The sequence below is a fragment of the Rhinolophus ferrumequinum genome, chromosome X, assembly GCF_004115265.2.
Source record: "Rhinolophus ferrumequinum isolate MPI-CBG mRhiFer1 chromosome X, mRhiFer1_v1.p, whole genome shotgun sequence".
Taxonomy (NCBI): Eukaryota; Metazoa; Chordata; class Mammalia; order Chiroptera; family Rhinolophidae; genus Rhinolophus; species Rhinolophus ferrumequinum.
The window spans coordinates 119,518,376-119,543,061 of NC_046284.1; the positions used below are offsets into that span (position 1 = coordinate 119,518,376).

Sequence of the window (24,686 nt, forward strand, 5' to 3'; positions counted from 1 at the left end):
GTAGGAGGGATGAAGGGACTCTTAACTCCCAACTTTGTCATAAATTGGAAAGCCTTGTCTGCGTGTGTTAATTGTTAGGGAGAATAAGGCCTGTCTTTCTTACAGTCAAGCGGGGCTTTCCGTGTTGGACAAAAACACATGCACACACAAAACACTGTAGGGAAAGCAGTCTTTGGTCTTCGGTAAATGCACAATTATGCATTCTTTATTGCCTCCATATTAAAACCACAGCCTTGCCAACAACAGAACTACAAACATTGGAGTGACCTCTCCTCCCACCAAGATTTCTGATGGAAAAACAGCTCAGGAAAAATCCACTTAGGCTCTGGGTAATCGAGATGCAAATAATTGTTCTCCTCCTCACAGACCCTCTGGGAAATCCCCTTGCCGAAACTGTTAAAATGCACTCAAGTATAGCTTGCAGCATATTTTCTTTAAAATGCTTGTTAAGGAGTAAATCCAACACACTCCTTGCATACCAGACAAGCAAGCACAGAGTTTGGAGATTTTATTCTCAATTAGATTCGGCCTTCTCGCTCCACCCCTCTTCCCAAAGGGTAACCTTTGTTTTAAAAAGGAAGGAACAAAATTGCCTCTATACATATTCAATACTTGAGAAGCTTCTAGAAAAGGGAGCACCGCGAAGGCTGCAATCATCATGTCTAAAATGAGAGAAATAAATACTGCCAAAGAAGTCTTGCTTACTTGTGTAAACAATCAAGTGTTCTAGGAAGTGACACATTGGGTAATTCTACACAATGTGCTAAGAGGAAAACGGAAATGGGCCGGATTGGGTCTGAAGAAGAAATGGCTCATTGTTTGGCATTCTTCAAATGCTGGAATAATTACTCGATTATGGGCGCTTCCCATGTATTTAAATAATGCAAATCCACACACCGTGGAGATTAGATGTAGTGCTTGCTAATTCCTGTCTTGCTGGTTTAGGGACTGTAAAGGAAGACAGAAATGCCAAGATCCCTAACCCCAGACCTCTCCCCAGGCTCAGAGACTGGAATGGGGAAGGGGTGGGGTTATTCCTTGAGCCTTTATTTCATGGCTCTGTGTCTTTAACTTTAGACACTTAGTTGACTTGTGATCGGAAAAGCCGTTGTTTAGATTTTGTGTGTGGATGGGGAGACTGGGAGCATATTTCTCAAATGGGACTTCCTTGATTTGTGTCCAGTTTGGAGATGAAGGGTTTTTCTCATTTCCTAATCTTTCACTCCAAAGAGATGCAGGGTATTCCGGAAGAGTCAGCTGTGTGGATAAGCCAAACAATCTTTGTGTTTGGTCCATTTTAGTGCTTCGTTCTGCTCTGCGTTGGCTTCTCAGCGCGAAGCCAGTGTCCTTGGATTTAGTTCATGGCTGTCTTGTTGCAGGCAGACTCCTTTTGTACCTGGGTTATTCAAATGCAGGTTTAAAAAAAAAAAATGTTAGACCAATCTCTCCCAAACTTAGAACACTCATAGTCACCCACTTCCTGCCTCTCCAAGTCTCCCTTCCCAAAGCTACAGTTTTACTTCTTTTCTTTCCTAACCCATGGGCTATATTCAACAAAATGCTAACGAGCCAATTGAAAACGTATTCCAGGCAAACCATAATTTCAGGAAGACACAGCTGCCATGAGCCAGCATACTACAAAATACTCCTGGCTGGATTCTCTCCTGTTTAGGATTATGACTCTGGTCCCCTGTGCGTTTGGAAAAACAGATTCTTAAACTGCAGACCTCCGCTCTATGCGCCAAGCAGAGCGGCTTGGAAGTCTCATGCTTACAGACACAAGGAGGAGGATTTATCCCACACCAAAAGAGCAGTCTCTGGGTCATTAACAATTTTTTTTCCATTGAATGACACCAGCATTATAAATGAGTCTCTTTTGCAGCATGAATGGAACAGTTTTAGAACACATGTAACCTCACTAGATCCTGGAGCAACGACCTCAAGATGGTAGTTTTATATCAGTGTTTCTCAAGCAGGGCGATTGTGACCCCCGGGGCCATTTGGCAATGTCTGAAGACATTTTTAGTTGTCACAACTGGGGCGAGGGATGCTACTGGCCTCTAGTGTGTAGAAACCAGGGATTCTGCTCAACATCCTACAGTGCACAGGATGGCCCCCACACACACACACAAAGAATGATCCAGCCCACGGACACTAGTGCCGAGGTTGAAAAACCCTATGTGTGTAATTTGTACTACCAGGCTTTATGGTGGGGAAACCAAGGCTCAGAGATTGTAAGTAACCAGCCCAGTGTGATCTGGCCACTGCTGAAAAGCATCAGCCCTTAACATTGAAGCCCAGCTATCCCATTTGACCTCTGTAGTAGTCAGGGTTCTCTAGAGAAACAGAACCAATAGGAAGTATATATCTAGAGATTCATGATAAAGAATGTTCCCATGTGATTGTGGAGGCTGACAAGTCACAAGATCCGCAGTCAGCAAACTGGAGACCCAGGAGAGCCAATGGTGTTGTTCCAGTCCAAGGCCGGCAGGCTTGAGACCCAGGAAGAGCTGACGTTTCAGTTCGAGTCCAAAGGCAGGAAAAACTGATGCCCCAGCTCCATCAGTCAGGCAGGAGCCATTCCCTCTCACTTGCAGGAGAGTGAATCTTTTTGATTCATTCAAGCCTTCGACTGATTGGGTGAGGCCCACCCACATCTTCTTTCCTTAGTCTGCCGACTCAAAGTTCGTCTCATCCAGAAGCTCCCTCACAGACACATGCAGAATCATGTTTGACCAAATGCCTGTGCCCCCATGGCCCAGTCAGGTTGGCACATGAATGACTCGTCACACCTCTGGACTCCATCACCAGCTACTCTGTTTCTAGGACTCTTTCTGCTCACAGGCTGGTACATGGACCAGCAGCATCAGCATTGCAGGGGAGCGCATTGAATCACCCAGCCCCGTTTCATTAGTGTACGAATTGCTGTATTACACACACGGACGGCGGTGGAGGGGGTGGCAACTAAGAAAAGTGATTGGACAATACTGATTCAAAGAGCCATCTGGGTAGTAACCTCTCAATCAATAACGGCGTGTTTTTCAGCCAAGAGGTGCCAAGCCCCACTCCCATCACTGAGCAAACGCTCACACTCACTCTGCGTAAGCACATTTGGGAGCCCGGATCTGTTTGTCACTCAGCTTTAGGCCATGTCTCTGTGAACTTCAGCCAGACTTACCTGGCACAGAAATAGAAATGGGCCAAAAGCCAGCCCAAAGCCAACCACGCTGTAAGCAAGGTTTGCCTTTTGCCTGATTTGATTCTCCTGGAGTCCCTACTCAGGACTGGCTACCTAATTTGGGGCCTACGTTTCACAACACAAAATGAAAATGTGGGACCCTGTCTTAGTCTGTTTCAGGCTGCTTTCACAAAATCCCACAGACAGGGGGGCTTATAAACAACAGAACTTTATCTCTCACAGTTCTGGAGGCTGGAAGTCCAAGGTCAGGGTGCCAGCATGGTCAGGTGAGGGCTGTCTTCTAGGTGGCAGACTTCTTCCTGTGTCCTCACATGGCAGAAGGGGTAAGGGAGCCCTGTGAGGTCTCTTGTAAAAGAACATTGATGCCATTCATGGGGCTCTACCATCACGACCTAAGCATCTTCCAAAGGGCCCACCTCAGAAAGAGAAACCTTGGATGGGGGTAGGGGGTAGGGACTACTGTATAATTTGGAATGTAAAAAAGTACGTGTTCCTGCTGAAATCACAAAAAGAGAAATCTAGATGTGATGTGCCTCTAAGGAAGAAAACACCAGCACCTATGAAGCAATCCTGCCCTAAGATCCAAACCCAATCTCATCAAAGCCTCTAGGAAGATTCCATGGATTCCAAAGGTCTTATTAGCAGATAAAAGGGTATTTACGTATCTTAGGATTCCTGGAGTGCAAAGGTCTTTAGAGCTAGAGGGAAAAGTACATATTTTGAGAACCACATAAATGCAAAATCCAACCGAGGCATCAAGCTGCCAGTCCTTCAAATGTCCAGGGCTACGCAGAAGAATCAATAATGTGTACAGCTTAAAACTAAGGGTCAGGGTCTTGAGACCACCTCCCGTGGAGTAGAGCATTGTGGACATAGCAATCATTAATAGGTTTCAAGTGTCCCATTAGGGTCACTGACAAGAATCTAGCCAGGGGCCAGCCCAAATCTTGGGTAAGCAATCTCAGTCACGAGGTGGTAACTACCATCTGTGATGGGGGACGCTCTCAGCGCCAGGATGACTTAGGAAAAGTACAGAAACTTTGAAGAGAATCACAACTATAGGATTCATATTTGAGGTGAAGAAGGAATCTGTATATAGTGGATATTTTATGCATTTGTAAAGTTTCAAGAATTTCTGAGCTTTGGAAATCACTGTAAAATGTATCATTGAGTAATTAATCTAAACTTGTGATTTTAGTAGAAACCTAATTTTTTATACAATAGTGGCACATTTTAAGAGAACTTAAGTTTCATTGTATTTATAAGTCTAATTTATTGGATTTAAAAGTTATTTGCATACTTGGGAATGTATTTGTTAATTGAGACAATTGAACTGATTAAAAAGGGAACTGAGTACAGCATACTAAGAGTTTTAAATGTATTTTAAAATTCATGAAAGTGTTTAAGTTTGCAAGTGGGATCAAGTATTTTCCAAAGGTCCCTTTAAAGGGTTTGCTATTATTTGCTAGACTTAGAAATGATTTACAATGATTTAAAAAAAAACAATAATAAAGTTTCTAGGCTGAATTTAAAAGGTGAAGGAAAACTTTAAATAAGTTGACTATCAAATTTGTAAAACTGAATAAATCTTTTTTTGTGCACACACACACACACACACGCCACTTTTGAGAGCTTGAGAGCTGTAATCAGCACTTCTGAAGAGCTGTACAATGTCCAAATTGTGGTGCTTACATAAAAAAAAATCACAAGTCCATCCTTGCAACCCTGTGTCAATAATATGATCAAATACCAATATTGTTGACCAAATGAATTCCACCCAAACTCAGAAACCTTGCTCAGCCCTCCAGAGCCTGTTCAGAGCTGATAAGGTCTGATACGATTCAAGTCACATTCCTCCTAAAGTGCTTGCGTTTCTGTTTTTTGGCCTAAACCTGAATCTAATTTTCTGCCCTTGTCATGTTCTCATCCATTTACAGATTTGGGGGGGGGGGGGCGGGGGGATGATTGGTTGTCATCCGAATAAATTGTTTCATCCCTAACCAACTGATTTATGTTTCTTATAAAGGACCAGCTAAACTCTAAGCCAATTTAACCAGGGAGCGTTTGTACCAGCGTGTGCCCAACCATAGTGACAGCCATACTCTGGCCCACAGAGCAGCACATTCAGGCCTCATTCCAAACCTACGGAAGCAGAACCTGGTTTTTAATTAGAGTCCCCAGTGACTCCCATGCGTATGAAAATTTAGGGAGCATCGACCCAGCCAGAAGTTCAGGTAACAGTGGTCACTGTCATGGTAATATTATGTTGCTTGACTTTCATGCTCAACACATGGCACTTCAGTGATTGGAACATAGACATGTTACGTTAATGGGTTGCCGGAAGTCTCCCGTGATGTGGAAGGGGCAGGGCTATCTGCTGTAATCATTTGAGGCCCTAGCACCCTAGGGGTTCCGGGAAGTGTGGTAAGCTCCAGCCAACTCAGCTACTAGCACCCTAGATAAAGTTCTAGGTGGATTAAAGGAGGTCACAAATGCATTGCTGTTGCTCATATCAACAAAGAGAGTCTCTTTCCCCTTGTCTTGAATGAACATACCTCGTGACTTACTTGCCCAATATAATATGGTGGAAGTGATGTGCTAGGATTTCCATCCCCAGGCTTAAGAGAACTGGTGCTTCCACATTCTTGCTCCTGGAAGTCAGACACCATGTAAGAAGCCTGATTACTCTGAGACCGCCATGCTATCAGGCAGCCTATGATAGCCACGTGGAAAGGAGGGCTGAGGAGACAGACTACGTAAGTTAAGGCTTCTTGCACCTTCCATCCTGGACAGCTGTGCAGCCCAGTGCATGACTGCAGCTGATGCCACATGGAACAGAAGCATTCCTTACCTGAGCCCTGCCTGACTCACAGAATCACGGGCAAACAATAACATATTGTTACCGAAGCCATACATTTTGGAGGTGATTAGTTACACGGCAATAAATAACTGTGACAAATGCATAGACCTGCATAACAGCAACCTACTTCCTATTCCTCGCAGAATAGGTCTGCTGTAGCTAAGAGGAATTCCCGAGGAGCTCGTCCCCCTAAAGTGGGGTGGGAGGAGGCAGTGAGGAGAGAGAGGAAAGCAATGAAAGCTGAGATATAGAAGAGGAGTGAAGAAACAGGAAGTGAGAAAATACAGAAGAAATTTGGCCTGCTTTGATTTGACTGCTTGTTCCCAGATGTGGCCAAGCAGGGTCTCCCCGTCACTTTTTTTTCCCCTAGAGCTTTTGTTGAAGGATAACTTACCTACAGGTAAATGCACAAAGCATAAGCGTAGAACTCAATGAATTTTCATAAAACGAATTCATCCATCTAACTGGCACCCAGATTGGCACTTGAGAGGCCCCCTCATGGGCATCTCTTCCACTCACTATCCAGTCCCTCGCAGGGTTATTACTCTCCTGACTTTTATCAGCAGAGGTCAGTTCTGCCTGCTTTTAAATGCTCTATCAATAAGATGCATACTGCATGTATTTTTTTTTTGTATCGGCTTCTTTTTCTTAACTCTGTGTTTGTGAGATTCATTCAGGCTGTTGTGTGTAGTTGTAGCTCATCTGGTCTCAGCTATGGTTAGTATCATCGTATGACTATATTACAATGTATTTGTGTATGGACTGACTTTATTTAAAAGAAGGGTTGGCAAACCTTTTCTGTAAATGGTCAGATTGTAAATATTTTAGGTGTTGCAGGCCACAGGTCTCTGCCACTGTAACTTGAAAGCAACCGTCGACAATGTGTAAAGGAATGGATATGGTTGCGTGCCAATAAAACTGTCTTTGTTGACACTGAAATTTCAATTGTATATAATTTCCACATATCACACAATTTTATTCTTATTTTTATTTTTTCTAACCGGTTAAAAATATAAAAGATATTGTTTTAACCCCCCCCCCTATTTTGTTTTTAATCTAACTGAATGGTGAATTTTTTTAAAGTTTCCAAACATTGGTAAGGATGCAGGAAAACAGGAATTCTCGGGGAATGTAAAGTGGTGCATTCTTTGGGATTGGCAATGGGACATTATATATCACACACCTTAAAAATGTTCATACTGTTTGACCATTTCTAGGCACTTATCCAAAGAAAATAACCAGAGATGTGCATAAAGATTAATGGGCAAGGATATTCATCATAGCATTATTTATAATATTAAATAATTGGAAACAGACTACAACTTTCAGTTCTGGCAATTGGGCAGATTGACTAATACATCCCATGCCCCTCATATTTCTACAACACATAGACATGTTGTATAAAATATAATACAAATATTAAATACACAGAGTAGCTAGGGAGAAACATCACTTTACTGCGTCAGAAGGAGACTGGACCCCAGTATTGACCCTCACTGTGAGGCGCTAGGGTCCTAATACCAGCATAGGAATAAAAGATGTGCCATTGACCCAGCAAGACAGGGTCATTCCTATTATTAATGTGTGAATGGTCTGGTTTCTCCTCATCCTAGTCAGCATTTGGTGTTGTCTCTATTTTGCTTTAGTTTAGCCTTTCTGATAGGTGGGTAATGATATCTCATTGTACTCTAAATTTGTATTTCCCAAATGGCTTGTGATGTTGAACATCTTTTCATGTGTTAGTTATCGGTATCCCCTTTTCAGTGAAATGTCTCTTCTGTCTTTTGCCTGTTTTCCAACTGTCGCTCATTTTTTGCCATTGAGTTTTGAAAGTTTGCTTTAGTTTGGTCACCCCCGTAGTGAAGGCTTTCGGTTGCCTATCTGGCATCCATCCACTAGCCTTTCTACCTAAGAGTCCAAATGTTGCTCGAGTAGCCACCCCCACACTGTGCAGCATGTTTCCGGAAGGGAAAGTCAACTGTCGCTTTAAGAATCAACTCAATCTGACTAATGTTATTATCTTCTGCCTTGTTAGTAATATTTTCAGGAAAACCAGTGTGACCCAACTCTAGCCACTGATACATGATGGGAGTCTGATAGGGGGGGCTTCTGGGAAAAGTTTTCTCTCTTTTTAACAGAGTCATATGATAACATTATTTATCTCTTCCTCTTGACATTGTCAAGTTTGGACGAGGTACTGGGAACTCCTACAAATGTCTTGCTCCCAACACATTGATTAAACTAATAGGAAGGAGAGTAGAGAAGAGAAATGGGACAACATCATGAAATTGATGATTCAGCCGACCTTGAAGACAGCTGCATCTGGACTTCCTATGAAAAGAGATCTCAGTTTCATTGTTTGATCCAGAGAAGTCTTGCTTTCTGGTACTTGCAGCTACCCGCCTGCACGTTGGTATTGTGAAGTATTGTAGTTCCACTTCTCTTTTTGTAACCAACCCACACACATACCCTGCTCCAATTAGTCACTATTACTGTTGTTGCTTATCTTGAGCTAGCGGACTACATAGAAGCCAGCATACAATAATTAGTCAACACACACGTGGAATGTTTACCAATACAGACCAGGTAAAAGTACATAAAGCAAGCTTGAACACATACCAAAAAACCAGTATCAAACACACCACAATTATGGAGGGAAAGACAAGCCACAGTCCAAGAGAAGACATTTGCAAAGCACAAAAAAAGCACCAGTTGCTGTGATAGGCGCCTTTCCTGTAGCCCTGTCAGTTCTCCACCTGTCCCCACTTTGCTCTGTGCCTGCGAGGCTGACCTGTATGAACTGAATCAGGTGCTCTAGCCCCTCTGGTTTGCAGGTGGAGCATCTGGGGCAGACCAGAGGCAGATGATGTGTGTGTACTGCCCTGGCTCCCACCCGGAGGGAGATGGCTCTGTCCCTCCACCCAAACTTAGCTCCTCTCCACACAGTTACATTTCCTGGGCTCTGCTCATTGCTGTCAGGGCTAGCCAGTCAGCCTGCCCCAGTTTCATGTACATACTGCTGACCAAAGGTGCCAGAGCCCTGGTCAGAGGCGCAGACTCGATTACAGCAAAAGGCAGCAGCCATAGCCATAGCTTGAGTTGGTACCCAGCTCCCCAGTTCCCACAGGGACGCGTGACAAGGGGCCAATGTTCACCTGCATGCGTGGGAGGAGGCACCACAGGAGGGGAGCCCTGACTTAGGAGCTGGAGCTGTTATCACGGCGGCTAAGGGTCTGCCCATCCTCCCCTGCAGACAGATGCCGCCATCCGGAATGCAAGCAAATCCCCTCAGGGGCCGAGGGGAGGGCCCCCTCCAGGTTCGTTACACTGGAAGGTGAGCAAAGGTCTCCCGGATGGGAAGAAGGCTTCAGGATCCTGCAATGTCTCCAGGGAGGGCGATATGCTCTATCTTTATTATGTCCACTATCTCTGGCTCTCAAGGCTGGCTGTTATCCAATCATCCTTGAACAAAGCTTGTCAGTGCCCTTTGCTCGAAAAGCCCAGAAATCTGAGAATTGTTGCTCAACAATTGCGCGGCCACCTCAGGTCTGAGGTGGTGAGCACTGCCCTCTGCTGCCCACCTTGGGTGCTGCACAGCCACGGTCGCTTGCCCCCAACCTGTCCATGCTTTTGTGAATAGTCCCTTTATTGTTTGCCTTAAATTACTGGGTTTGCGCATGCCACATGGTTCCTGTCGAGACCCCGTCTGAAACAGAAATATATATATATATAATATCTACAAATCAATAAGAAAAAGACAACCCAAGCGGATAATAAGCAAAAACTATGGAGAGAAAATTCACGAACGATAAAACCTTGCTAGTCAATGAGCATGAAAAGATACTTAGCCTTGATTCCTAAAGCCATGCCTCATACCACACACAGGATGCGAGGAAGTGGGGCTCTCACTCAACACCGGCCCTCTTGAATCAGCCATTCCTCTCCTAGGAATCCCAGCCGCCTCAGCTCTGCACCTATGTTGAATTCTTGTCTAGGCATAGTCCCTAGAGAAACTCACCGGCACCTGCCCCATCACCAGAGCCGTGATTCTCAATTACTAGAAACAACCTAAATGCTTAACAATAGGAGAGTGTGTTAATAAGTGATATTTCTAAATCACAATAAAGCAGTTAAAATTAAGTAGGTCTTTATCAACATGGTTAAATCTTGAAATCATAATGTGAAGTGAGTAAAGGATATGAACTCACGATTACATTTATTTGTAGAATTTAAAAACTCAAACAATACTATATTGTTTATGGAACACACTTTTGAATTAAAACCTGAGATGAAGGATAAGAAAAAAATAAACACCAACTTCAGATTAGAGGTGACTTTTAGGAGGGAAGGATAGGAATTAATTGGATAGAGAGAACTTCAACTCTGCTTGTAAACTTCTTTTTTAAAAATATCTGAAGCAAAGATGGCAAAAATTAACCTGTATCAAATTTAAGTAATGATTAGCTGGGTGATTGTTACATTTTTCCATGCCTGGGAAAGTTTTTATAATTTAAAGCCAGTTAAAACAGCCTAAATGGCCAATTTAAATCAGTTAAGTAAGTTACATTGTGTCCACAAGCTGGAACAGTAGGCAGCCTTTAAGAACCACCGTATCAAAGAACTTAGGGAAACGGAAATGCTCAGGAGACATTTGAGGCGAAAGGGTAGATTAGAAAACAGTTGTAAAAGGGGCACATTTTCTTTTCAGAAGAGATCGGGTGCATTCAAGGTGGTATGGCCATATACTTCGGGGGACACATTTTATTTTAAAAATGCATAGCTTCCTCTTTCCGTCACGTCATAAATGAAGATAAATGCGAAATTGTCAACCTTTGCTGTATCTGAGTGTAACTATCGGTAATGTGTTTTCTCCTATATATCAATTTCTATAATGACTATATAGTCATTTTATCAGAAAAATAAACAATTTAATGAAAAATTTGTTTGTGCAAGTAGCATGTCAAAATAACTGAATTAATAGCAGCGTTCAATTTCAGACCAAATACCTTGAAACTATTTTTATATTTGATATGCTTATGCTGCCCTCAAGTGGAGAAATAGAAGAATGCTTTACGAGTGTAGAGTCGTTTATAAACTCCCGATGTGTTCTTTACATATTGATAAAGATACTACATATAACTTATTATTAAAAATTAATCCATGCTCATTATAGAAAATTGAAAGTACTCAGACAAGTACAAAGAAAGAAAAAATCACCCATAATGTCACTTTACCATTGACTCAGGATTCTGAGAATATAACCAGGGAAGATAGATCAGGGTGCAGTCGTTCTCTCCACATAAAGTCAGCTTTTCTGCTATTTGGGTGCTAACCTTAACCTTGGTTTTGATACCTAATTTTTGCTTTGTTCACCTATCATCAAGCCTCTTCTTATTTAAAAAAAAATACTGTTCAGATGCTTTGGTTGCTTCAAGTTCTGTCTCTTGGTTTTAGATTTTGTTTTGTTTTTTGCTAGGATAAAAAATATTGCAATGAATATCATATATGTGTATATATATATATATATATATATATATATATATTCAGTGATATTAAATAAATATTTCTATAGTGTAAATTCCAAAGAGGGTCTTGCTAAAAGGCTACACGCATCTATAAATTTAATAGATATTGTCAAATTTTCCTTCAGAACGTTGCCTCACTTAATGTTTTTACAACAATGCATGAGTACTCCTTTCCCAGTCAATCCCCAGTCCCAACACCAGCAGATATCGTTTCACTGTTGGCAGTTTGTAGGAAATTATAGCCCATGACGGTTTTGGTTTGCATTTCTTTTATTCTGAGTGAGGTTCAACATTTTCTCCCTGTGCATTAGTGATTTATGTTTCTTTGCACCCTTTTGTTTACTTTATCTTTCTTTCTATTGGGTTTTTAATCTTTTCATCTTTTTTTTAACTTTTGATTTTGAGCTCTGCATAAATTAGGTAAATCAGCCCTTTGTCATGTATGTTGCAAATATATTTCTCAATTGTCATTTTATAATTCTTTATCTGTGGGATTTTTTTTCTGCCCTGCAGGTATTTTACATTATTACATAGAAAAAAAATTGTAAATTGTTCCTTTCAGTTTCTGGACAAAGATCACTTAAAATAAGAAATTTTAAATAACTGACAAACACTATAGAAAGCCGGAGGGTGTGGATGAAAGAAGCACCGTGATGGGCAAAGATGAAGATGGGACGGGGCTGCAACATAAGAACTCCAAATAAATGAGTCAGGGGTCGGTTTGGTCATAGCTGGAGAGCTGTGATTAGAGGGGCTGTGGAGGCCTGCAGGTTCTCCCAGCCGCAGTCTCGAGGAAGGAAGTACAACTGGGAAGATGCTGCCACCTGGTGGATCTTTCTCACTGGGCCAGAGGGCGGGTGAGTGGGCAGGTCATACTACTGTTTTCATGATAAAAGTGGTAATGGATTTCATAAAAGAAGACTTGGTCAGTACATGGAGTATGAAAAACTAAATTAAAGCCATGTGTAATTTCACTACAGTTAACATTTTAGCTCATTTCCTCCCTGTCTTTTTTCAGCTTACATTTTTAAAATTGGTATCATATTTTATATGTACGCATTTTGGTTTTCGTTGTTCTTTGAGGCTTGCAGGGGCCTGAAGGTGCTCAAAGCCATGGTCACGGGGAGGGAAGCCTAATGTTTTATTCTGAAAATTTCTGAATATTCAACAAGTTTGAAAACATTTTTTTCAGCTAACACGTGAATGCTTCCCACCTCGATTCTACCATTACCATTTTACTAGGTTTCCTTTTTCACACATCTATCCGTTTGTCCATCCTCTATCCATCAACCAATCCAACATATTCTTTGGTGCATTTTGTAGTGAATGGCAGACATCAGTACATGTCTCGCATAAGTATTTCAGCAAGCATTCCCTAACCAGTGATCCATACTTGTTTACCGTGGTTTTCTTTGGATATAAAGTTTATACACCATGAAATGCAGCAATCTTAATATGTGTGGGTTTTTACCCATGTTTCTTTTTTCATTTACTATTTTATCATCAGCATTTTGCTCAGAATCACATTAGGCCAGCAAATTAATCTAAGAAGTTTGAACGACTTTGCAAGATGTCATCTTCCCATCTGGGAGTGTGGCACGTCTCCATATCTTCTTTTTGGCTGTTGGTAAAGTTGAGGAGTTTTCATCATACAGGTTCCCACTTTTCATTGCATGCTTATTGCTTCATATATGAGAGTTTGTTGTTTTTGTGAAAGGACTTTGTTTCCATTCTAATTTCTAAGTGACTACAGTAGGGATGTAGAAAGGTTGTTGATTTTTGCGTACTTACTATCCAGCTGCCTAACTGAAGTTTCTCCTGGACTGGAATAGCTTCCCCAGGCATTCTCTTTGGGCATTTTTAGACCTAGCATCAATTTAGCTGAACGGCTCAGACGGGCCCGGAGATGTTTCTGGAAGTAACATCACGATGGCTGCCCAAGGAGAACCCAAGTTCAGTTCAAACTTGAATTGGTTGGTGATGGTGGGACCGGAAAAACTGCATTTGTGAAATGTCATCTGACTGGTGAATTTGAGAAGAAGTATGTAGCTACCTTGGGAGTTGAGGTCCATCCCCTCGTGTTCCATACCAACAGAGGACCTACTAAGTGCAATGTATGGGATACAGCCGGTCAAGAGAAATTTGGTGGACTGAGAGATGGCTATTCCATCCAAGCCCAGTGTGCCATTATAATGTTTGATGTAACTTCGAGAGTTACTTACAAGAATGTGCCTAACTGGCATAGAGATCTGGTACGAGTATGTGAAAACATCCCCATTGTGCTGTGGTAACAAAGTGGATATTAAGGACAGGAAAGTGAAGGCGAAATCAATTGTCTTCCACTGAAAGAAGAATCTTCAGTACTGTGACATCTCTGACAAAAGTAACTACAACTTTAGAAAGCCCTTCCTCTGGCTTGCTCAAAAATTCATCGGAGACCCTAACTTGGAGTTCGATGCCATGCCTGCTCTTGCCCCACTGGAGGTTGTCATGGACCCACCTTGGCAGCACAGTAGGAGCATGACCTAGAGGTACGAGGTCTGGTTGGGTTCCTGCTGTTGGAGTGGACATATTCCCAACAGCCCTGTCGGGAGTGTCACGATCTCTCTCTCTCTCTCTAGGTTGCTCAGACAACTGCTCTCCCAGACGAGGATGATGACCTGTGAAAGTGAAGCTGGGGCCCAGCACCAGAAGTCTAGTTTTATAGGCCACTGTCCTGTGATGTCAGTGGTGCAGCGTGTTTGCCCCTTTATTACATAGCAGAACATGTGCTTACTCGTGGGATGCTGAAGGAGATAGATGGGCTTCGGAGTGAGTGTGGCAGTTAAAAACACCTTCCTTTTTTGAACCTGCATATTTAGCTGTTTTGGAACACAGGTGTTTCCTTATTGAGTTTCAAATATAAGACTGCTACAGTCACATCACAATATTCAGTGGGGAAATCTTGTTTGTTACTGTCATTCCCATTTCTTTTCATTTAGAGTCAGAATAAAGTTGTATTTCAAATATCAAAAAAAAAATTTAGCTGAACAATGATTTATGCTCTCTTCTAGGATAATCATACCTCTTTTCTCTGTCTTCTGACTTATGTCACCCTGGCTATAACTTCCAGAACCATCTTATGTAACCGTGGGAATGATAAGTTTTCGAGTCTGTGTCCTTATTTTCTGGGGAATTCGTCTAATGCAGTGAATCAGAAGTGGGGACTTCAGGATCAGTGAAAGGGGTGCTTTGCTGGGGCTGGGCACAAGTCATTTGAAAAAGTCACATAGGAAAAAGGACCCCTCATACACTGCCGGTAGGAATGTAAATTGGTGCAACCACTGTGGAAAACAGTATGGAGGTTCCTCAAAAAAGTAAGAATAGAATTACCATATGACCCAGCAATCCCTCTTCTGGGTACCTACTCAAAAAATTGGAAAACAGATATCTGTACCCTTATGTCCATTGCAGCACTATTCACAGTGACCAAGACATGGAAATAACCAAAGTGTCCTTCAATAGATGATTAGATAAAGGCAGAGTGGTAGTCAGAAATACAAAGGATCATACAAGAATACAAAGAAGAAAACTAGAGGAAACAGACACTTTCTTAGAAATATATAGCCTTCCTAGACTGAATCACGAAGAACTGGAAAATCTAAATAGACCAATCAACACTAAGGAAATTGCAAAAGCAAAAGCAAAAGTCCAGGACCAGATGGCTTCACTAGTGAATTCTACCAAACATTCAAAGAGGATCTAATACCTGTCCTCTTCAAATTCTTCCAAAAAATTAAAGAAGAGGGGGCCGGCCAAGTGGCTCAGGTGGTTAGACCTCCATGCTCCTAACTCTGAAGGCTGCCAGTTCAATTCCCACATGGGCCAGTGGGCTCTCAACCACAAGGTTGCCAGTTCAATTCCTCAAGTCCTGCAAGTTCCTCAAGCGCCCCCCTGCAACTAAAATTGAACACAACACCTTGAGCTGAGCTGCCGCTGAGTTCCCGGATGGCTCAGTCAGTTGGAGCATGTCCTCTCAACCATAAGGTTGCCAGTTCGACGCCCGCAAGGGATGGTGGGCTGTGCCACCTGCAACTAGCAATGGGACCTGAAGCTGAGCTGCGCCCTCCACAACTAAGACTGAAAGGACAACAACTTGAAGCTGAACGGCACCCTCCACAACTAAGATTGAAAGGACAACAACTTGACTTGGAAAAAAAAAATTAAAGAAGAGGCAATACTTCCTAACTCATTTTATGAGGCCAACATTACCCTGATACCAAACCCTGGTAAGGATAACACAAAAAAAGAAAACTACAGAACAATATCTGATGAATACAGACACAAAAATCCTAAATAAAATTCTAGAAAATCAAATACAACAATGCATTTAAAAGATTATTCATCACGACCAAGTGGGGTTCATCCCAGGGGCACAAAGATAGTTCAACATACTCAAATCTATCAATGTGATACATCACATAAACAAAATAAAGGCCAAAAATCACGTGATAACATCGACAGATGCAGAAAATGCATTTGACAAGATACGACATCCATTTATGATTAAAACACTTAATAAAATGGGTATAGAAGGAAAGTACCTCAACATAATAAAGGCCATACACAACAAACCCTCAGCTAATATCATAATTAACAGTGAAAAACCGAAGCCTTTCTGTCTACATTCAGGAACTAGACAGGGCTGTTCCCTATCACCACTGTTATTCAACATAGTATTGGAAGCTCTAGCCAGAGCAATCAGGCAAGAGAAAGAAATAAAAGGCATCCAAATTGGGAATGGAGAAGTTAAATCGTTACATTTTGCAGAAGACATGATTGTTTATATAGAAAACCCTAGAGACGCCACCAAAAAATTATTAGGGACAATAAACAAATACAGTAAAGTTGCAGGATACAAAATCAACGTACAAAAATCCATTGCATAATAAAAATGACATTTCAGAAATAAATGGGAAAAAAAACAATTCCTTTTGCAATTGCACTTAAAGAATAAAATACCTGGGGATAAACTTAACAAAGGATGTGAAGTATCTATACACTGAAAACTATAAGACATTCTTAAAAGAAACTGAAGAAGACAAAGAAATGGAAAGATATTCCATGCTCATGGATTGGAAGAATCAACATAATTAAAATGGCCATATTACCCAAAGCAATATACAGATTTAATGCAATCCCCATCAAAATCCCAATGGCATTTTTTCAAGAAATAGGATAAAAAATCATCAGAGTTGTATGAAATCACAAAAAACCCCGAGTAGCCAAAGCAATCCTGAGATAAAAGTCTGGAGGTATCATACTCCCTGACTTCAATTTATACTACAAGGTAACAATAATCAAAACAAGATGCTATTGGCAGAAAAACAGACACACAGACCAATGGAATAGAATTGGGCAGATAATTTTCAACAAAGGAGCCAAAAACATACAATGGAGAAAAGACAGTCTCTTCAATAAGTGGTGCTGGGAGAATAGGAAAGCCATGTGCAAAAGAATGAAACTGGACTGCTGTCTGTCACCGTGTACCAAAATTAAGTCACAATGGATCAAAGACCTAAACATAAGACCTGAAACAACAAACTGCATAGAAGAAAGCATAGGTACTAAACTTATGGACCTTGGGTTCAGAGAGGATTTTATGAATGTGACCTCGAAGGCAAGGGAAGTAAAAGCAAAAATAAGTGAATGGGACTATATCAAACTAAACAGCTTCTGCACAGCAAAAGAAACCACAAACAAAACAAAGAGGCAACCAACCAAATGGGAGAAGATATTTGCAAACCACACCTCTGATAAAGGGCTAATATCCCAAATATATAAAGAATCACACAAACAAATGGCCAATAGAGATATGAAAAAGTGCTCAACTTCACCAGTTATTAGGGAAATGCAAATCAAAACCACAATGAGAAACCACCTCACACCTGTTACAATGGCTATTATCAACAAGACAAGTAATAACAAGTGTTGGAGAGGCTGTGGAGAAAAAGGAATTCTTATACACTGCTTGTGGGAATGTAAATTGGTACAGCCACTATGAAAACAATATGGAGATTCCTCAAAAAATAAGAATAGAATTACCATACAACCCAGCAATCCCTCTCCTGGGTATATACCAAAAAAATCTGAAAACATTTATCCATAAAGATATATGTACCCCTATGTTCATTGCAGCATTATTCACGGTGACCAAGACATGGAAACAACCAAAATGTCCTTCGATAGATGATTGGATAAAGAAGATGTGGCATATATATACACAATGGAATATTACTCGTCCATAAGAAAAGCTGAAATATTGCCATTTGCGACAACATGGATGGATCTTGAGATTATCATGCTAAGTGAAATAAGTCAGACAGAAAAAGTAGAGAACCATTATAATTTCACTCATATGTGGGATATAGATATAAAACTGAAAGCTACAAACGAACAAGACAAACAAAGAAACAAAAACTCATAGACACAGTATGGTGTTTACCAGAGGGAAAGGGGGAAGGGAGAGAGGTAGAAATGTGTAAAGGGGGTCAAATATATGGTGACGGAAGGAGACTTGACTTTGGGTTGTGAATACACAATGCAATATATAGGTGATGTATTATAGAAATGTGTACTTGAAACCTATATAATTTTATTAATCAATGTCACCCCAATAAATGTAATAGAAAAATAAAAATTAAATTAAAAATTTTAAAGCCCCACAAATGATTCTGAAATGGCCCCCACCACACACCAAGGTTAGGAAAAACTGCATTAATCTTTCACTCTTAAATATATAATTGTTCTGAACACTTAAATATTTAAGATAGATAACAATAAATGAAATGTCTTTTGTTTCTCAGTTTACAGGGAGTGCTTATCAGGAAGTACTAGTGTAAGAGTGTGGATCTTTCTAGATAGATACATAGATGTAACAACTTTATAGAGCTATAAACCACATACTACAAAACTCACCCATTTAAAGTGTAAAAGTCAGTGGTTTTTAGTACACTCACAGGTAACCATCACCACAGTCAATTGTAGAATACTTTCATCACCACAAAAAGAAACCCCATCCCCACTAGCAGTCACGCCCCACCCCCTCCCCTCAGCCCCCAGCAGTCACTAACCTACTTTCCATCTCTATGAATTTGCCTATATTCAAGATATTTCATGCAAATGGAATCCTATAGTTATGGCCTTGTGCATCTTGCTTCTTTCACTTAACATCATGTGTCATGCAGGGTGTCATGTGGGGTGTCAGCTCCTGCTCCCTACATAAGAACGCAGGACATGGTGAGACCAAAAAGGAACACACACGGAGCCATAGATAGGGGAGTCATACCATTATATTCTCGCTGGCGGCTGGGTTGGAGACACAGGAAGCAAACATCCACTAGTACCCCAACAAGGGGTCTTCCTGCACCCCAGTCTCTCTGGCGTCTGGGCAAGACACACAGAGGAAGTAAACATCCACTAGTATCCCAACAAGGGGCCTTCCTGCACCCCAGTCTCTCTGGCGGCCGGGCAAGACACACACAGGAAGTAGGATCCACACGATCTGCAATCCGACGCCTGCCCCTCTGCCTGCCAACCACCCAACCAATCAACGCAGTCACAGCAGTTATATCAGTGGCCAATTGGCTAACTAGTCACAGCTGATGGCTATTTACTACCCGAGCCAGCACCTTTCCACGTGAACCCGAGAGCCTGGAAACTGCTCTCTGGGACTCTGTCCCCCATGTTTTCAAGGTTCATCCACATAATGTTAGGAGTGAAATAAAGCCATATCCTGATTCCTTTTGACCAAGTTCAGATGGTTCAGCGACCCAGTGACACAAATAGTTCAGTGGTGAAAACCCTCATAGACGTGGGGAACCCCATTCCTGGTCCCACAACATCTTAGCCAAGCCCCATTCATAGCCCGGGCTTAATGACCTTCCGAGATTTCCTCTCCATGCTTCGGTCTGGAATCTATAAACACACCCTCTGAAGTGTATGGTCTGCTCACAGCTACCCAAACTGGTGAGCCCATAGTAGCCAGGAAATCGGAGGCTGCAGGTGCTTTTATCAGCCAAGCTGTTTCAAGTCTAGTTTTGAGTGGCCTCAATAGCTTAAGCACAACATGAGAGGTCTCTGAATGTATAAGTTACCCAAGGAGGACGTGTGGGCGTCACCTTTCATCACCACACTTGCTTGTGCTCTATTCCCCAACAACCCCCCAAACCTGCTGCATCTGCCTCCTGGATGTCTTCGTCTCCCTTCCAGTCCTGCTGTCACACCCTCGGCTCTGCCCCACCATGTGTGTATTGCTGTCCCGCCCTGGCAGCACCCCTTGTGACTCTCCAGTCACCTGCCCGCTCTCGGGCCCGCCCATAGCCTTCTGGTTGCAGGCTCAGAGCATGGCAGGCTGGCAGAGCCCTGGCCTGCCCTCTATCTCCAGCCACCTCCTTATCCATGTCCCCGTCACCACCTCCAGTCCCGGGTCTACTAGGCTGGTACTCACTCCCGGCCTTTGCAACCTGTTCTTCCTCTCCTGGAACCCTTTGCACCCACTTAGCCCCCTTGCCCCTGCCCTGGCTAACAGTTACTCCTTTTCCGGTGTGACTGTCCGTGTCTTTCTGGCCCAGAACGCCAGCAGAGCCCTTCCCCTGGGTTCCTTCCACAGCCGGTTGTCCCACAGGCGGCCTTCAGCAGCTGAATTCAGTTGCTGATCTAAACTGTCTTCCCTGACACCTGAAACAAAAAAAAAAAAAAAAAAAAAAAATCTAGTGAAAGTAAAAAAATAATAATAATAAAATAAAATCGTCAACACATTTTTTTCAGGATTAAAAAGTGTGTTTGCAGACAATATGAGCAAACTATTTAAATACACATGTAATAAAAGTTATTATGTTGACTAATAAAGACTTGAAAATATACTCAACATCATTAGTCACTAGGGAAATGCAGATTAAAACCACAATCAGATACTACTACGTGTGAATTAGAATGGCTAAGATCAAAAAGACTGATGATATCAAGTGGTGGTAAGAATTTGGGGAAAAAATGGGACCTCATAAATTACTGGTGGAAATATATAATGCTAAAGCACACTTGGGAAAACATTTTGGCAGTTTCTTAAAAAGTTAAACGTAAAGTTCCTATAACCGCCACCCCAAAAAAATAAAATAAAATAAAATGCAGATGAGATTAAGCTAAAAAAAAATAACATAAATAAATAAATAAACTGTCTTCCCCGAGGCTGTACACCAGGGACTGAGTCTTCCTCCCCACCCTGCTCCCAGTTCCTAACGCCAGCACACAGTAGGTTTGCAAGAAACACTTCTTCAATCCTAGATTTCTCAGCCTCGTCCTAGTGACATTTGGGGCTGGGTGATTCTCTGTGGTGGGGGCTGTCATGTGTATTGCAAGCGTTTAATAGCACCCCCAGCCTCTGTCAACCAGAAGCCAGGAGCACCCTGTGGTCAGGACAACCCCAAATGTCTCCAGACATCACCAACTGTCCCCCAGGGGCCAAATCTACACTGAGAATCACTGCTTTAGGACACCAGTAGGGAATTAAGGGATCCTGTTGAGACTGACTCCGTTGGTGACACTGATTAGACACTGGAAGGGCACTTTTCCTTTACTCCATCCGAATGAATCAGAACACACAGTGAGACCTAAGGGAAAGATCAGCCGTTAGACTTATCCTATACACATCCTCACATCTCTCTCCAAAACCAAACCAAACCCACACAGTGGAATTCTGACAACTTGCGTTTCTTTTCTGCCTCACACCACTTCTACATAGCTCCTCCCTTTCTCCATCCTGGCTCCAATAAGCCGTCTACCCTGCACTGCACTCCAGTGGAACCATTTTCACCAAGGTCCCAGTTACCCCCATCCTCTGCCTTCTTGGCTTCTCCAGCACAGGCTCTTCCCTCCTCTTATTCAGGAACTGTTTTGTCTCTGTCCCTTTGGCCAGTCCCAAGGCCCCCCCCCCCCGCCCCATCCTTGGCGATGATCTCACCGATGATGCCAGGTTCTGTCTACTGCGCACTGTCCCACGGTGCACACACCTCAGTTCACTCTGCCACAGCTCCGTGAGGTCATCTTACTACTAGTGAGGGAACTGCGACTGAGACAGGGTTAGCATAACTCATAAGTGGCAAGGGCAGAATTTGAACCCAGCTCTTTCCGACTCCAAGCCTGGGTTCTTCATGGCTAAATGATGTGCCAAGAGCGCGCCTCACACTGGGGCCTGTTTGCTCACGACTGCTTCTCCCGCAGGCTTGGGAGCGCTGCTTCCTGGCGTTTGGTGCTCACCTGCTCACACCTCCTCACACACATGCAGTCGCACGCCTTGTCACCAGACGCTTGTGACAAAAGCTCCTCTTCAATTGTGGCCAGAAAAAGCTTTGCAAAATGCTGATCTGGTCCCAGGGCTCCCTCCCCAGGGTCAAGTCCACAAATGGTGTCTGTGGCGGGTGTCCCGCCTCCTTTCAGGTTTCATGACCTGATCCCTCCTCCAGGCACCCACTGCCCGAATTCCACTCCAACAACATCATACCGTTGACACCAAAGCCTTGATCCCTCCCTTGTCATTGCTCTACTGGTACCCTCAGTAGACAAAATTCTCTTACTCAGCGGTCCTCAAAATGGGATGAATGATACCTTCTACAGCTGTAAAATGCTAGCCAGATTTAGAGGTTTCGGGTCTCAGTGTGACAGTCACACCAATTCTCGTTATGGACCCAAAGGGTCACGGTTCTCAAGGAGGAACAAGGGCTGCTGCCCTGAAACGGGAACCCAGTCCTGAAATGGGAACCCGACTTCCAGTGGCAGCTTCCGTCCCCAGCCAGCAGCGTCTGGAAGCAGCCTTGCCGTCTTGGACACGGCCTTCGTCATGACCCCTAGAGCGCTGACTGGGCTTCATGCTGCCTTCTCCCCCAGAACTCCTTTTGCAGGTCTGGTTTGTGGGGTGAAGAGTGACCTCATAGAACGATGGTGGCCCAACTGAAGCGCCCTGTGTGACCTTCCCCAAATTAGACCCTGGCCCGGGGTGTGGCGGCAGTGCAGTGCTGGTTGTCTGAGGATTGCGTGTCGCAGAAAAACCTATAGTTTATGTAAGGATGGGTCTGATACGCTTCACTTATACCATTATAATGTGATTTCCATTTCCTGTCCCAAACTATGGCAATGAACCCTGAATGGCTTCTGTGGCTTCTGAAATCGAAGTTTACCTCCCAGGAGCTCTGCATTTAGCATGGGATGAATATCCCAGGGAGAAGTCCATGGTGCACAGCTCAGGAAGCGCTGGACAGATCAGCTCACCCAGCTTCAGAAGGAACTGCAGCACATGCTGCTGTGTGTTCTCCTAGGCACGTAGCTGGGTGACACTTTCCAGCCATGTGGCTGGTGCGAGTCACTGTGAAGTGAGCAGAAATACTGACTCACTTAGGCCAGCCTCTGAGGTGCCCTGTGAGTGACGGTCCGTACTCCTTTCACTTCTGACCGGAGGCAGACAGGCCCAGAAAACTTGCCATCTACCAGCTGAGGATATATCCGGAGTCCCTGAGTCACAGCTTAGCGGACACAGCATGAGAAAGACATAGACCTAGATTGTGTTAAGTCGCTGTTTTATCTTTTGGTTGGAATTATATTAAACGAAGAATTGCCAGTTTATAGCATTGAGCCATCTCATTCACGAACACAGTCTAACGAAAAAAGAACAGAAACTATTCACCCCTTTCTCCCCCCCACCCACCCTCCCACGCACACCCTGCTTCTGGCAACCACCAATCTGTTCTCTGTATGAGCTTGGGTTTTTATTTTTATTTATTTTAATATTTTTAAGATTCCACATATAAGAGAGATTATCTCTGTTGATTAACTTGTCTTTTGTGACTTTAAAGAAGGTTCTTTTTTTTCCCCCAATGACAGTCTCGCTCATCTTCTTTGAGGCTTATTCCTTGGGCCACTATTGGTTTTCTTACCATTGTAAATATCATCTTTAAAAAAAACAGGTGTCACTGGTGTATAGCAATGCAACTGGGTTTTATTTTTAAACATCTTTGCTGAGATATAATTTGTACATCCTAAAATGCCCTCAATAAGGTGTACAGTGTGAAGAGTTTTCGTCAATTTATAGAATTGTAGGACCATGACTACAATCCAATTTTAGAACGTGCCTGTCAGGGCGAAATGTCCTCTAATGCCCATGTGCGGTCTTCTCCACTTCCACTCCTAGCACCAGGAAACCACTGCTGTTTCTGTATCTATAGTGCTGTCTTTTCTAGAACATTCCTACGAATGGAATCATGACTATGTAGTCTTCTCTTGGATTTTCTACATGATCGTGTTGCCACAGAAAAATTATAATTTTGCTTCTTTCTTTCCAGTCCTTCTACCTTTAATTTCTTTTCATCCTCTTTCTCTTTGTTTAGTGGTTAACCTTAAAATGTTAACATATATACTCAGTTAAAATCTAATCAATGACTCAGAATGAAGACATTAAAAACCTTTAGCCCTGATTATTCCTCTCCTACCTTACGTGTCATATGTGAACTCCATAATACAGACATTGAAAACTTATAATCAGTGCTGGTTTAGATTTACCCACGTACTCACCAATTTTTCGTTCCTCGTAGTTTCTGGATCCAGCTCCTTTGTTCTGGGTCCAAAGACTTTCTCCCAAAAGCGTTTCCCTCCGGAAGTTGTTCGTCCAAAAATGTCTTCATTTTGTCCTCGTTCTTGAGTGGTGGGTTAGTAGGTGTAAAATTACTGACCATTACTTTCTTACAGCACTTGGAAGATACTGTTTTTCTGTTTTTGCTCTTTGTGGAGAAGTCTGGGGTTTGGGGGTCTAATTGTAGATCCTTTATCATTAATTTCTGTTTTCTCTCTGGCTTCTGGTTTATTATACAAATGTACACTTTACACCTATATAATTTTACTAACTAATGTCACCCCAATAAATTTAATAAAACATTTTTTAAACGAATTTTTCTTTGTATCTTCAGTTTCTATATTTTCACTATGATATGTCTTGGTGTGAACCTATTTTTTGTTTATCCTACTCAAGACTTAATGTACTTTCTCAATCTGAGGATTCATGTCTTTTACTCATTCTGGA

General features: G+C 42.5%; 1 pseudogene; it reads left to right on the plus strand.

Moving 5' to 3' along the window:
- Positions 1–13,513: 13,513 nt before the first annotated feature.
- On the plus strand, positions 13,514–14,250 carry LOC117027813 (GTP-binding nuclear protein Ran-like; annotated as a pseudogene).
- The last annotated feature ends 10,436 nt before the right edge of the window (positions 14,251–24,686 follow it).